General features: G+C 43.4%; 1 protein-coding gene across 2 annotated transcripts in view; it reads right to left on the minus strand.

Moving 5' to 3' along the window:
- The window catches only part of ADAMTS3 (ADAM metallopeptidase with thrombospondin type 1 motif 3), a 675,879-nt gene that overhangs the window by 244,905 nt on the left and 417,134 nt on the right, over positions 1 to 13,840 (minus strand). The gene's annotated exons all lie outside the window — the stretch shown is intronic.

Here is a 13,840-nt window from a genome sequence, read left to right on the forward strand (position 1 = left end):
TTGCTTAACACTTCCCCTTTCACCAAAGTCAAAAAGCTCATGGCACATTGCCCCTAATCATTGGCATCACCCCCGCAGTGGCAGCAATATCGTGAATGGCATATATACCTTGTTATGGCAAATAGAAAAGCTTTTTTTCAGCCACAGTCTTAAAGCTGGTGTTTAAGAACTGTACAAAGTGTGCCCATCTCCCCTTTAGATAACATTAATCATTTCCCTGCCCCCAGCTTCCCCCACTCCCTGTATTCCTTTGCACCCACAACCTGACCCTTTTCCTAAAATCTAACCTCAGACACTCTCTCCTGTCCTGGGGCTGTATTTTCCTGCTGCCTGTCTTGGAGAAGGTAGCATGTTCATGTATTTCTCTGCACTTTGCAATGAGTTGGGTGCAGAGGAATGAATGGGCTGTGGTGAGAGGCATATCTCTATGTGGTGCCACTGAAATATGCATGCTTTACCGAGTTGCCTATTTTATTTGACTATATATGTATATATAACAAACCCCAGCAGAATGATGGTGGCTTTAAAAAGGCTTGGAAAAAAAACCTTTCAATTGAAATGTGAAGTGCAATATTCTATTTGAGCCAAATCGCACATGTCACAACACCACCAAGTAACCATCACTGGAAATTCACCTCCAGTTCTGAATCATATCAGCAAGCCATTTTCAGTATGAAAAAGAGCTCAAATGCAAGCCTTTTCCTCCAGAAAATGCCCATTGTTTTACAGATCAGTACTACTTTATATATAGTTTAATCATTCAAAAAAAGATACTTCTCAAGATTACATTCTAATATCACAATGGCTAACCCCACGAAGGGGGATTCACAGCCTTCCTACCTCGTGGGCACTCAACAATACCTATACAAAAGGAAGGATATGAGGTACGTGACTCATATTTTGTTACAGTAAAAAAGACCTCTGCACAATGGACCCTTAACCATAAACCGATATTAAAAAAAAATAATTCCATTTTATTGTGCACATATAATACTGTCTTAAAACACTAAAAATAATGCATAAAACCTTGATGTAGTACAAGCATGTATAAACAATCTATGCAGTGTGGAGTAAAACTCTATCTAAATCGACACTGAATTATAGCCACTTGAATGTGTCAATCATGATTGACACATTCAAGTGGCTATAATGTTTGACACATTCAAGTGTCTATAATTTAGTGTTGATTTAGATACAGAATTTTACTCCACACTGTATGAATTGTTTATACATGCTTCTACTACATCGAGGTATTATGCATTATTTTTAGAGTTTTAAGACATTATTATATGTGTACAATAAAATTGAATTGTATTTATTAATAGCGGTTTTGGGTAAGGGTCCATTGCTGCTGAGGTCTTTTTTCTGTAACAAGAATTTGAGGCACACACTTCATATCCCTCCTTTTGCATAACTATTATTCAAGACTACATACTACATACCTAGTTTTACCATTATTATGAATCAACAGTGCAGTATAGTCTGACGTCTTGAGGTGGGAGCATGAGGGCATGTTCAACAAACAGCAGCACAATTATGGTGTATTTAAAAAGGGGTGAAAAAAAACCTTTAACCTAAAACGTGAAAGTACAATATTTAATTTCTGCCAGATCACACATGCCACAACGCCACCGAGTAACCAGTGCTGGAAGCTCACCTCCAATTCACAGGCACATCAGCAAGGCATTGTGGGTATGCAAATAATAATGTATATGCAAATATACATATATATTCCAACACCTGCTGAATTTCAAGGGATTTGTATCAATAAATCAGATCACCTTAACTCTCGCTTGACTAAAGTTTTTTCACAGAATCCCAACGGTGTTGTTATAATATTGTTTCTACAGGGCCAACTAGTCATGGCCTACTGAGGGTGCCACTGTCCATGTTGCACCAATGTTTTTAAAAGGTGGAAGACCAACGACCATTCGCCCTCCCTATAACATATGCAGATCCCACTAGCCATAGCTAAGTCCATGGCCACTATCCTCAGGGTTCACTGCCCTTCAGCCTTTGCCAGTAGCCCACTAGCCATAACCTTCACCTGTTCTTACAGTCCATATTGCTAGAAATATAATAAAATACAGAAGAACTTAGCCAGTGGCCTCAGGGTCCAATGGTCAGAGCCTTCGGCCACTATACATGTGGCACCTATTATTTGAAAATACTCATATCCCCTTGCCTAGCAGTTCTGATTCCACATCTATGTAAGTTTGAAAGACTATCACCAGGTCCCAGTGGTCCATGGGCTGTTGATTATTCCCCATGTATGCCCTATTTTAGTCCTGCAATAATTTAATACAGCAACAATAACTCTTTACTTTTGTTCTCTATTCACATGGACGTCATTCACCATCATGATTCTGGGGGTAATACAGAGTATGCCCATTACCACGCTAACGTAACATTTGCCAATTCCTACAGTAGAGGAAAACCCTTGCAAATTAACAAGACTTCACTGTCGGCCCTTACACGTGCCATGTGTCCCCCTCCTCTTCTCTTGGTCCCTCTGTCTTCCCCCCTGTGTTTTATCATTCTGACTCTCTCCTATTCCCCCTTTCCCTCATCAGTTCATGTGATGCATTTTCTTTTCCAAGCATGCCTTGCGAAGTTACTGCAGGTATCTCGCAACGCAAGCTTCCCACTGGATTCCCCCAATAAGCCAAAAATATTCTCCACCAAATGGGCACCCCAGCCCACTCCAAACTCCCCCACTGCACCTGTGGTCCCCTTTCCCACCCCACATGTAGTGTGATAGATATGCATCCCTTTTCCTCCTTCAAATATAATGTTCTCTCTCTCTCTCTCTCTCTCTCGCTCTCTTTCTCTTTCTCTTTCTCTCTCTCTCTCTCTCTCTCTCGCTCTCTTTCTCTCTCTCTCATGCACAGGAATCTAGATGGACCTTGGTTCTTGTGTCTGTTTACTCTGAATAGTGGATAGCTGTCTGGATCTCTGCTGTGAGTATATACGCACAAAGCAGAGAGTGGTAGTGGCAGGGCCGGCATTAGGGGCAGCAGCGCTCTGGGTGAATTGGCTTCCCCCTTCCCGCCCCTGGTCAACAAGGGGTGGGGCAGGTGAGGTGGTGCATCAGCACCCTATTGTCATTAAGTGAGCCCGCCGCCGCGGGTGCATTTAATGACAACGAGGCGCTTGCCTCACCTTCTCCCGCCCTTGAAATACTCCCAGAGCTGGCGTGGCGGGGGCTAATGGCGCCCTGGGGTGCGTGGCACCCCAGGCGGTTGCATGGCTCGCTCCTCCCCTAAGGCTGGCTCTGGGTAGTGGCATAGAGAAAACTTAACTGCCCCTGTTGCACTGATCCCTATAACCTCCCGCTGCTTTTAGCAGATGCAGAAAGGCAGGATGTGTGTATGGGCACTGCTGGCTCTCTACCAGCATCAGGATATCAATGCGGTCAGTGATGCATGCCTGTGCACGCAGTCATGAAATGCAGAGAGAGGAGTTTCAGACATGGATGTCAGTCTGCGTGGGAGCCTGTACCAGAAGGGTGAAGATGTAACCACGCCTGCACACACATTGTTTCTACAGGTTTTCACGCATCCACAACACCGTGCACTGATGAAAATCAGAGTGTTAAAGTCCCGTTGACATGGGCAGCTTGTGGCCAAAAGCCCTGAACTAAGTGCAGATGCAAATAAAACGTGCTTTGTGCTCACATGTGACTGGCGGCAATAACTAGCTGCAGGGGAGATTAGCGACTTGGAGAGAGACAAAACAAGCAATTAGAAGCGGTTAGGAGACAGAGAGAGATACAGAGTTGGAGAGAGCGGGAGAAAGACAGTAAGAGAAAGAAAGGGAGGGAAGAGACAGCAGGGAAATGAGGGGAGGAGAGCGCGAAACAGACACACATGGAAAAGGAGTGGAGTGCTGCTGGTAAGGTAGCTCAGGTAGCTCAGTGAATGAAATGCTTACTTTGCTCACCTGCGAGATCTCTGTGCAATCTCTGGCATTGGGGTTACTTCCCGCCATGGCAAACGCAGACCTTTATCCATGCGGGCGTACTCAATTATTTAATTTATTTCATTTTTTACATTTGTATAGCGCACAAACAGCCCTTGGGCATCGTGGCGCTGTTACTTGAGGGGAACTTAGTTACAGGGAAGGTACAAGTGGGTTATGCATTTGCATATTGTAAATTAATACATTTGAGCACAAGTTATAAACACATTTTGCAGGTTAACAGGAGATGCCGTAAGCAGTCACATGAGGTGGGTGTGGTGTAAACCAAATGATGACTCCTATCATTACAGTGAATAACATCATGACCAGTGTTTAGTGGGGTGACACGTGCACAGAGCACGACGTAAACATGGGATATTATCACCTTGGATGGGACACTCTCAGTTCAGGAAATACTGACACATAATAAACACCTGCAGTCCTTACAAGAGGAGTCTGACTTCTGAGAGATCACGCGCTGTCCCCATTTCTGATGTACGTGTTTCATTGTGTAATATGTGTTATCCTTCACAGTATTATTTGGGCTTGCAATGCACCAGATGTTTTACAGAATACATCCGAAATGGTGTGGTCAATGCTGGTCTCACGAATGCGTACTACTAATTCCCAAGGGTGGGCAAATCATTACGAATCTGCTTGCAGATCACAAGGGCAGTTTGGGCACACAATCTACCCTCTTCCACATTACGCCCACAGTGCAGAACTCCGGTTAGGGACCCCACAATGAGACAGGCCAAGATTTAGGAATCCCACTCCATCGTTCCAGCCAATTAGTGAGAGGAGGTGTTCAGACATCTCAGCCAATAGTGAGCCTTGTGCAACCCATATGCTCTGGTTGGCTAGATTGTATCTGCAGCCTGGCCAAACAGTTGACTAGAACTCTTTAAGCACCCGTCACCCATTCTTTGACGACACTAACCACCCATTTCCAGCAAAAATAAATAAATAACATAGTTCCCGCTGACTGTATCTGATGAGAATTTCAGGGGCAGAATCCAGCATTGCATCGTGGAAGCATACAGCCTGATTTAGCCTTGCTGATATTGAAACCTCTGACCATGAGGTCCCATACAGAACCCTGCCTCATTAGGTTGACTTGTACAAGTGGCCCCCACCTCCCAACCTCCGTGTGAAATGATCATCTGATGAAACAAGTTACCTCCGGGTCTGGTGCACACTATAAATAAATAAACAAATGGGACGGCCAGGTTCATAATGGTGAGGTGTCACGACATAGGTTGGTGGGATCAGCGGATGTGCGTAATGAAGGTGGTGAGGAAGAACATATTCACTACTCGCAACTCACTTTGTAATTATTAACAAACAGGGCATGCATGAATCATGAATTAACTGTTTTCAACCTGGTGCTGATTTTTTTAAATATACGCCCACATCGGAGACAAACCAGCCACTGGTGATTTCACATTTGAACCTGAAAATGATTGGTCATAATTGGTTAAATGCAATCAGCACGCAATTGCTTGGGCAAATAACAAACTTGTGACAACACATGGTAAAGAAGTACCTCCTGGATCCCTGCTTCTACAGAGCAGCCAGGTTGTCCTGTGTCAGAAGTAAAAACAATCCTGGTTGTATTCTTTGTGTTCTAGTGTTTATAGGTTTGTGTTTGAAATTGTAAATGTAGGGTTGAATATTGTAGAATGTAAAGCTAGAACAGCGCAAAAGAGATTGGCCAACTTGTGACGTTCTCTTCGTGTGATTTGCAAATGAAATTGGCACGTGTGCCACCCTGGCAATGCCTGCAAAATCCATCAAAACTGGAAATCTTGCAAAATTAAGTCTCCCTCACGCATGCACCACGCCTCCGGAATATATTTTCGTCCTCATCTTGTCTACGAATTGTCATAGGGTACACTGTTCCCTGTTCCCAACAGGAAGACGCTTGTTCTGAGGCCTCCCTTTGGCCTCCCTTAAGCAGTTCCCCAGGCAACGCATGCTGATGGGCATGCACAGCTGGCAGTCCTACCTGGCACATCACGCCATCTCAACAACACGTGAATAGATCTCACCTCGCCCTCCAGCCCACACGTGCAGAGTTCTTTGAGCTACACGCTACAGACTCCGTTGCAAGCGAGAGATGCCAGGCTGGCAAGCAGACTCTGCAATTCTGCCTCAAGTCCTTTGATGCAGGAATGCAGGCAGGCGATAGCACACAAGTGGGAAACTCGTATATAATCTCCAGTTCTAAAAATGGCCTTCGCTGCCAGAGCTGCGCGGCATGACATCGGGTGGAAATACACTGGTAGAAAAGGATATCAATCCAGAGGAGCGCCACACATCCACATGCTTTTGTGGATAAAAGATACTCCCAGATTTGGCCACCACCTGCCTGAAGAGGGCAGGAGGAAGAAAATAAATGGGAAAGAGGGACAGATCGAAAAAGATGAGAGAGGAGGAAGGAGATGTAGAAAGTGAATGCAGAAAACAGAAAGAAGGTGGAAGAGAGATCAAAGCAGAGCCACCCTTTGGGCGGGCCACCCCGGATGACCTCCAGGAGCGTCCTGCCATTAGCCCCCCCACAACTCCAGCTCGGAAGAGTCTTTCAGGGGCAACCCCAAGCTGGTGCGGTGGGAGAAGGTATGGCAGGCGCCCTATTGAAATTAAATGCCCTCCCTAGGAAACAATATGTTTAAAAAATAGAGAATGTCACAGAGGTGGACCGTGAAAATAATCGAGGGAAATGAAACAAAGAAAGAGGAATGAAGATTGAAAAATAGAGCGTGAACGTGGGAGTCAGCAAAAAAGAAATAGAAACAGATAAAGGGAAAGAAGAGCAAAAAAGGGAACGACACAGAGGGAGAAAGATCAAGAGGAGACACTGAGAGCAAGACAAGTGGGAGAGAGGCACAAAGAGAAAAACAGAGGGAATAGCACTGGAGTGAGGGTGAGAGAGAGCAACTGGGAGAGTACAATACATTGAGGTAAAAGAATGAAGATAGAATGAGAGAATTCAGGTTGAAAGAGAGAAGAAAAAAGACAGACGAGAATCAGGCAAACTCCCAAACAACCACACTGAAGTGTAAAACAAACCAAATTCACACCAAAATCCCTGAAGCTTACCACCAACTGGAGCAGGAGCAATGTATAAAAGCACTGTGCAAGCATAGTGAAACCAAGCGAGAATGGGCGGCCACAAATTGTTCCCACTTGTGCTTGCACAAAACGCAATGAGGTGGTGAAGGAGTCCAGAATATTCCACATCCACATCATTTTTGGGGTGCCTGCTGAGGTGGTCTCTGCCACAAAATTAAGTCTGCCCACCTGTCATCCTGGACATGCTTGGAGAGCGGGATGATCTGGCATCATGCACCATGTGCTCAGATACAGTACCTCTGCATGTGAAGTCTTATATGCCTTTCAATTTTTGACCACTGGTTGATTCCAGTGGAACACAGCCTTTGTAGGTGCAATATCAAAGCACACATGCCTGCACCAGGTCTTGCAGTCCATCAATTAACAGCTGCATAACCACATAGACATATCCCGCACTATTCACTTGACTACTGTGCTGTTACACATATTACATGCTTTGTGCTACAAATTTTAATAGTTTACAAGATCACATTTATTTTAAAGGCTTTTATACTTGATGCTAGTGCATATGCGTTTAAACAAAATATATATTTGAAATGGATTTTACTATTTAGTAAATTTGGTACTATTTTAACTACAATTCAGAACTTTAGTGAAGCTACTGTTTGAATTTCTTTTTAGAGTAAATAAACCTAATGAAGGCGTTCTTCCGCACTACAGTTTACAAGCGTTCTGTAGTCTGTGTGGGTATTTAATTCCCAGCGGGTGCGACAGCGCTGGCGCAACATAATTTAGCCGGTCTGTTGCAGGATATAAGCACCCGGCATCTGTGGATCAGTTGATTCACTTGACTACCGTGCTGTTACACATCCTACGTGCTTTGTGCTAAAAAATGTAATAGTTTACAGAATCAAATTTATTTTAAAGGCTTTTATACTTGATGTTAGTGCATATGCATTCAAAAAAATATATATTTGAAATTGATTTTACTATTTAGTAAATTCGGTAATATTGTAACTACAAATGAGATCCTTAGTGGAGCTACTGTTTGAATTGCTTTTTAGAGTAAATAAACCTATTGTGGTGTGTACTAGAACACCATACTCATAGGGGACTGAAGGCATTCTTCCGCACTACAGTTATCAAGCGTTCTGTAGTCTTCATGGGTATTTAATTCCCAGAGGTCGTGACAGCGCTGGCGTGACATCATTTAGCCGGTCTGTGGTGGTCCGTGGCTGTACGTGGATACACCTGTAATGCTGCTTCTTTATGGTCTGATAAGTAGTTACGATCACGATTACTACTCTCTGGGGCTTCTCTTGTGGTGGTCGCTTTCTGGTCTTGTGTAGTAGGACTCATATTTATTCACGAGAGCTTCTGCTCTCATTCAGAAACACGGACCAGGGCTTCCTATCACTCTGTGCTTTGGACAAGAAAAGAAAGGATAATTTCCTTTCTAAATCCGTAGATATGGCTACCTCTACCTGGGCTTACGGTATCAAAGGTGTTAACATATAGAGTAGCACTGATCAACGCAAGATCAGCTATAAAAAATGTGTCTGCAATCAATGATTACATCACTGCCTGCGATATTGATATTTTGATGCCCCCAAGCATTACTGACTCGTGCCAGAGTTTACTGACTCGTGCCAATCTCATTTTCTTAGTTTGGTGCCTGACAATTATCAAATAAAATGGTGTAAAATAGAGAATAGAAGGGGGGTGGCATTGCTATGATTTATAGGGTAGGTATTGTGTTTCAAAACACATGTACCCTGGATTTGGACAATTTTTCACAAATACAGATTTATACATATCAACTCTCATCAAATTCATCTTTTTGGATTATTGTGTGTTATGGACCTCCTCCCCACCCCTCTGGGGCAGCTTCAGCCTTTTTAAATATGCTGGATACATATCTAGGGGTTGAGGCTAGTAATTATACAAATACTCTAATTCTGGGAGACCTGAATATATGGTGCAATAGGCCAGAAAATACTGACTGTGAACATTTGATGGACATTATAGACTTGCATGACCTTGGGTGCTTTCCAATCTTCCAACTCATACTAATGGACATTGTATGGACCCAATAGAGTTTACAGGGTTTGAACTTAAGGAGGCATAAATTCAACAGGTTAGTTCGTCTGACCATTATATGGCCCAGTTTAACTGAAGTTTGACAGCCAATACAATCATTAGTAAATGATCGGATAATATAGAATCCCAAAGTAGGAAAAAAGATTTGGATCACATTTCCAATGAGGATTTGATTCTTAATATGCCCAGGGTTGAGGATATAACAGGTGTGGCAGAGGATTATATTAGTCTAATACAACAATTACGGATTCACTGTGACCTCATGGCACCTATGAAAAAGATTGTAGGTACGATACATAGGGGATCAGTGGTTCACTAAAGAATTGAAACAATGCCAAAGTCATTACAGAAAAACTGAAAGGAAATGGCGCTTAACTCAAACAGCTGAAGATTGTTTGACGGTCAAGACAGTCCTAAAACACTATAAAGCCTAGATCATGCAGGCTAAAGCACAAACTGTACAGAATGATATAAATGTGCCAGCAAACAGACCCAGATAACTGTTTAAATGCATCAGGAATTTCAGAAATCTGGATTGTACAAATACATGTTTGTATCCCAGCCAATTATTGGCTAATGAATGTCTTTGCCACTAAGACAGATCAGATTAGAGCAAATATTGATGCCCAGTCCACTACGATGCTTTGCTCAATTAATGCTGACCTGGTGCCCGAAGAGAAGGCTCTGGACTCTGAGTTTAATTTCACTCCAGTGGCTAGGGAGACTATTGAGAAACTTCTTGGTGCACTTAAACCAACAAATCTCATATATGATCCCATTCCAGCTTATTTAGCCAAACAACATGCAGAGATTTTGAGCGAACCCATTCAAAGGCTTTTAAACGCTTCCCTGAACTATGGTCATGTGCTAGAAGTATTAAAAAAAGTCCTACCTTACACCACTGTTAAAAAAGAACACCTTGGACCATAGGATTTTTGCAAATTATCGCCCGATTGCTGGGCTAGTATGGCCAACATAAGATACTTGAGAAGGTTGTTACTATGCAGCTTGAAGACCATCTAGAAGCTAATAGTATCTTAGATATACATCAATCTGGCTTTAGGCCCGGCCATGGGACCGAGACTGCATTGCTTAGAGTCTGGCACGATATTCACAAAAATGCTGACAATGGGGACATTAGCATGTTCATCATGCTAGATTTGTCAGCAACGTTTGATACAGTGGATTTTACCATTCTAAAGGCTAGATTAAGATCACTGGCACGGGTGTCAGAAAAGGCTCAGAATGGTGTAACTCCTTTATGACCGATAGAAAGCAGAAGGTGAAACTAGGCTATTTTTTGTCAGAAATGTTGAAAATATCATGTGGAGTTCCACAGGGTTCATCTCTGACCCCTATCCTATTTAATCTGTATATTCGCCCCCTTTTAGAGATCTTCTCCCGATTTCATCTGCAATTCCACTCATATGCGGACGACACACAGATTTATGTTAGCCTGAGACAACCAGTGGAGGCAGTTGAACGCATCAGGAAGTACGCAGAAGAGATCCAAATTTGGATGCTCGAAAATAAGTTACAACTAAACCCTAATAAAACTGAAATTATTGTGTTTGGTTCATAACAAAAATTGAAAACTGTTTTCCCAATGACCCCATGTCCCTCTCTCTTTGGAATTGCATCTAAGTATTCGGACTTAGTACTTAGTAAAAAAACTTGGGTTGCATTTGGCAATCGAATATAGGTTTAAATCTACTTGTAAACCAGATATTAAAATCAGTGTATTTTCAACTAAAAACATTAAAACCTCTTCTCCCCCTTATTTCACAGGGGGGATCGATCAACTGTGATTGGTACTATGGTTAATGCTAGGCTGGATTATTGCAATAGGCTCCTGGTGGGTTGCCCAAAATACCAGCTACAACACCTTGCAATGGCTCAAATGTCTGCAACTTGATTGATGTTCTCACTACCATGGAAAGGATCGATTTCAGAATTTCGTAGGATGCTTCACTTGTTGCCGATTCACCAACGTTCAGGTTTAAGCTACTATGCCTCGTCTTCAAGTGCTTACGGGTCTTGGCACCAGTATATTTATCAGAAAAGATAAAAATCTAAAATCCTCCAAGACCATTAAGGTCACTAAGCCAAGACGACAGAAAGTTTTCAACGGCTGGGCCCCGGAACGGGCTGCCGCTCTATCTGAGGAAAATAGTATCACTGGCTCTGTTTAGAAAACAGCTTAAAACACACCTATTTGAATAATTTGTAACATGAATTGCTGCCTTGTACAACATGTTATTTCTGATATAATCTGCACCTTGATGTGGCTTGCCACTTGGTTCCCTCGGGATTTGCACTATACAAATTCACAGAGTAGCCCAAGAGCTATGTGCTGCTGCACAGTTCCCCGGGATCCTCAGAGACATTGACTGCATCCATGCAGCACCTCAACTCTCAGGAAAAACAGAGTACATATACTGGAATGGAAAACAGTGTCATTCCATCAATGTGCAAGTCATCTGCGTTGCAAATGTCTGTATAATACACGTGAATTCATACTTCCTTGGATGCACTCATGATAGCTACATCCTTCTCCATTTGCGTATCCGTCAAGCTCTGACATTTGGAATCTTTGGCAACGTTTCTCCTTGGTGAGAATCACCCATGACACACATCTAACTACACACACAAACAACCACATCCAAAATATAAACCTACCACAGGACCCAAGCTAAACAAAATGCACTATTCACCCATTTGCAGAGGACAGTACCTACCCACTCTTACCATTCCTCCCGACACCGATCAGGAATCCTACAAACCCAGGTGAGCACAGCTATAATGCATTGTGTATTGCCACTAGCTGCATAGTGGAGTGCACATTCAGAGAGCTCAAGTCACCAGTGGTATATAAAATTATACTGACATTTTGTTTTGTGCATAAAATCACAGCTCTCCATGACATACCTGTGGAGATGCAGGGGTATTTGCACCCCCATTCCACAGGCCCCTGGCATACCCCTAGTGGAGTAACGGGACCAGGGACATGCCACCCACAAACATGTGGTGCAAACGTTATATGCATAAACCACACCCTATGTTGTGGACACACTACAAGCTCCCATCCCTACACCTTTCAATAATAAAAGAGAGAAAGTACTGTCTGCCCAAACATAGCTTCCAGTCACAGTGGCAATGAGTCTGTGAACTATCATAGAAATAACAAACTCTAAGCCCATCCTCCGCTATGTTACGCAAACACACAGACACCCATAGCACATGCCTCACAACATCGTCAGAAGCAGGAATAACAAATGTTAGACTGAGGATGTGTGAACAGCAATCACTGGTAGACCTTTTCCCAATGTGATTGCATAGACATCTAAAATGGCAGGTATGTCTTTGGGGCTGTGGTTGCATGCACAGTTCATCATATGTTACACTGCAAAATGAATGGAGCAAGTGTGCTACACATCCACAGGTTTAACAGCATACCTACATATATTTGTATGCCCGTCACAACAATGGTTCTGGCAGTATCAGACTTCAATGTTGTGCCATATGATCTTATGGGTTCTACCACTTTACTATGAGTGAGAGTCAGCCATCCAGGGTTAAAACCAATACATGCCTGATAGGACATATGCAACTTACATCCTCATCACCACCTTCTCCTTCATACGTTACATAAGTACACTGGTGTCCTTGCCCATGCTCCGATGTAGCTGCAACATGTCTGCCATGAGTCAAAGGCGGACATTGCCACAATGGATACCAGTACGGAGTCTATGCTTTTCCACGGACAGCCTGGCTAGGGCATAATGACTGACATTACATCATTGCTACCAAGGGATTTTGGGTGAGCATGTGAACCATTCATTGTACTGCCTACTCTCAAAATGGCTGCTAGTGGCACCCAAGACATGATTCCTACATGGACAGCAGTAAAGTGTAACCTAGGACAAGGCAACTGTTGTAGGGCCACGTGCCCATCCCCTGACGCGATACTGGGATTGTCTGCTGTAACGTGTGTTGCATAAAAAATGCACATTATCACATACTCTTCTTCTCCTGAGTGAAGGACAGTGTCATGAGTGAAAGGAGGGCTATGTTACACTTTATCAGGCTTGCAACTCCCCATAACATCGGAGAGGGTGAATTCACATGACATGACATGAGGCATGAGCCATGAGGGGAGGAAGACAAGGACCCAGTATATTGTCCCATTTACATATGGTCACATTTAATGTACAGACAATAAATACATCATGCACACATGTGGCTCACCTGATGTGTCCATGCTTGAAACGCCCATGACCTGCTCTCTAGCTATGAGGCCACGGACGACCTCTTTGATTTTGGTCAGCTCCTTCATCTGGCGGGATCCTTCACCTGTTGCCATGTCATTGTTTGCCTACTCAGATCTCCCATGCACTTACAGGCATGCAGACAGCTCTGTGTATGTGCTGGTTTCGATTGCACCCAGAATAGCAATCCACGCATGTGCCCCCGTTTCTTATCATTACATGATTACAATGCATCTGGGTAGTGCATCTGGGTAGCCATGCAGAACTTACGCGCTGAGTGCCTTTCCTTCACATTTCTCTGTCTGCTCCCTCATGCTGTTCCTGCTGGCACCTATACCTTGCTTGTCCTTCTGCCTTGCCTGATCTGTTAAGACGTTCTGCCTTATTTGCCTTCTCTGCATGACAAATGTTGCTGCCTGGTAGTCAGTCATTGGTGG

This window comes from Ambystoma mexicanum, chromosome 6q (assembly GCF_040938575.1).
Source record: "Ambystoma mexicanum isolate Mex_15411 chromosome 6q, UKY_AmexF1_1, whole genome shotgun sequence".
In the NCBI taxonomy this organism is placed as follows: domain Eukaryota; kingdom Metazoa; phylum Chordata; class Amphibia; order Caudata; family Ambystomatidae; genus Ambystoma; species Ambystoma mexicanum.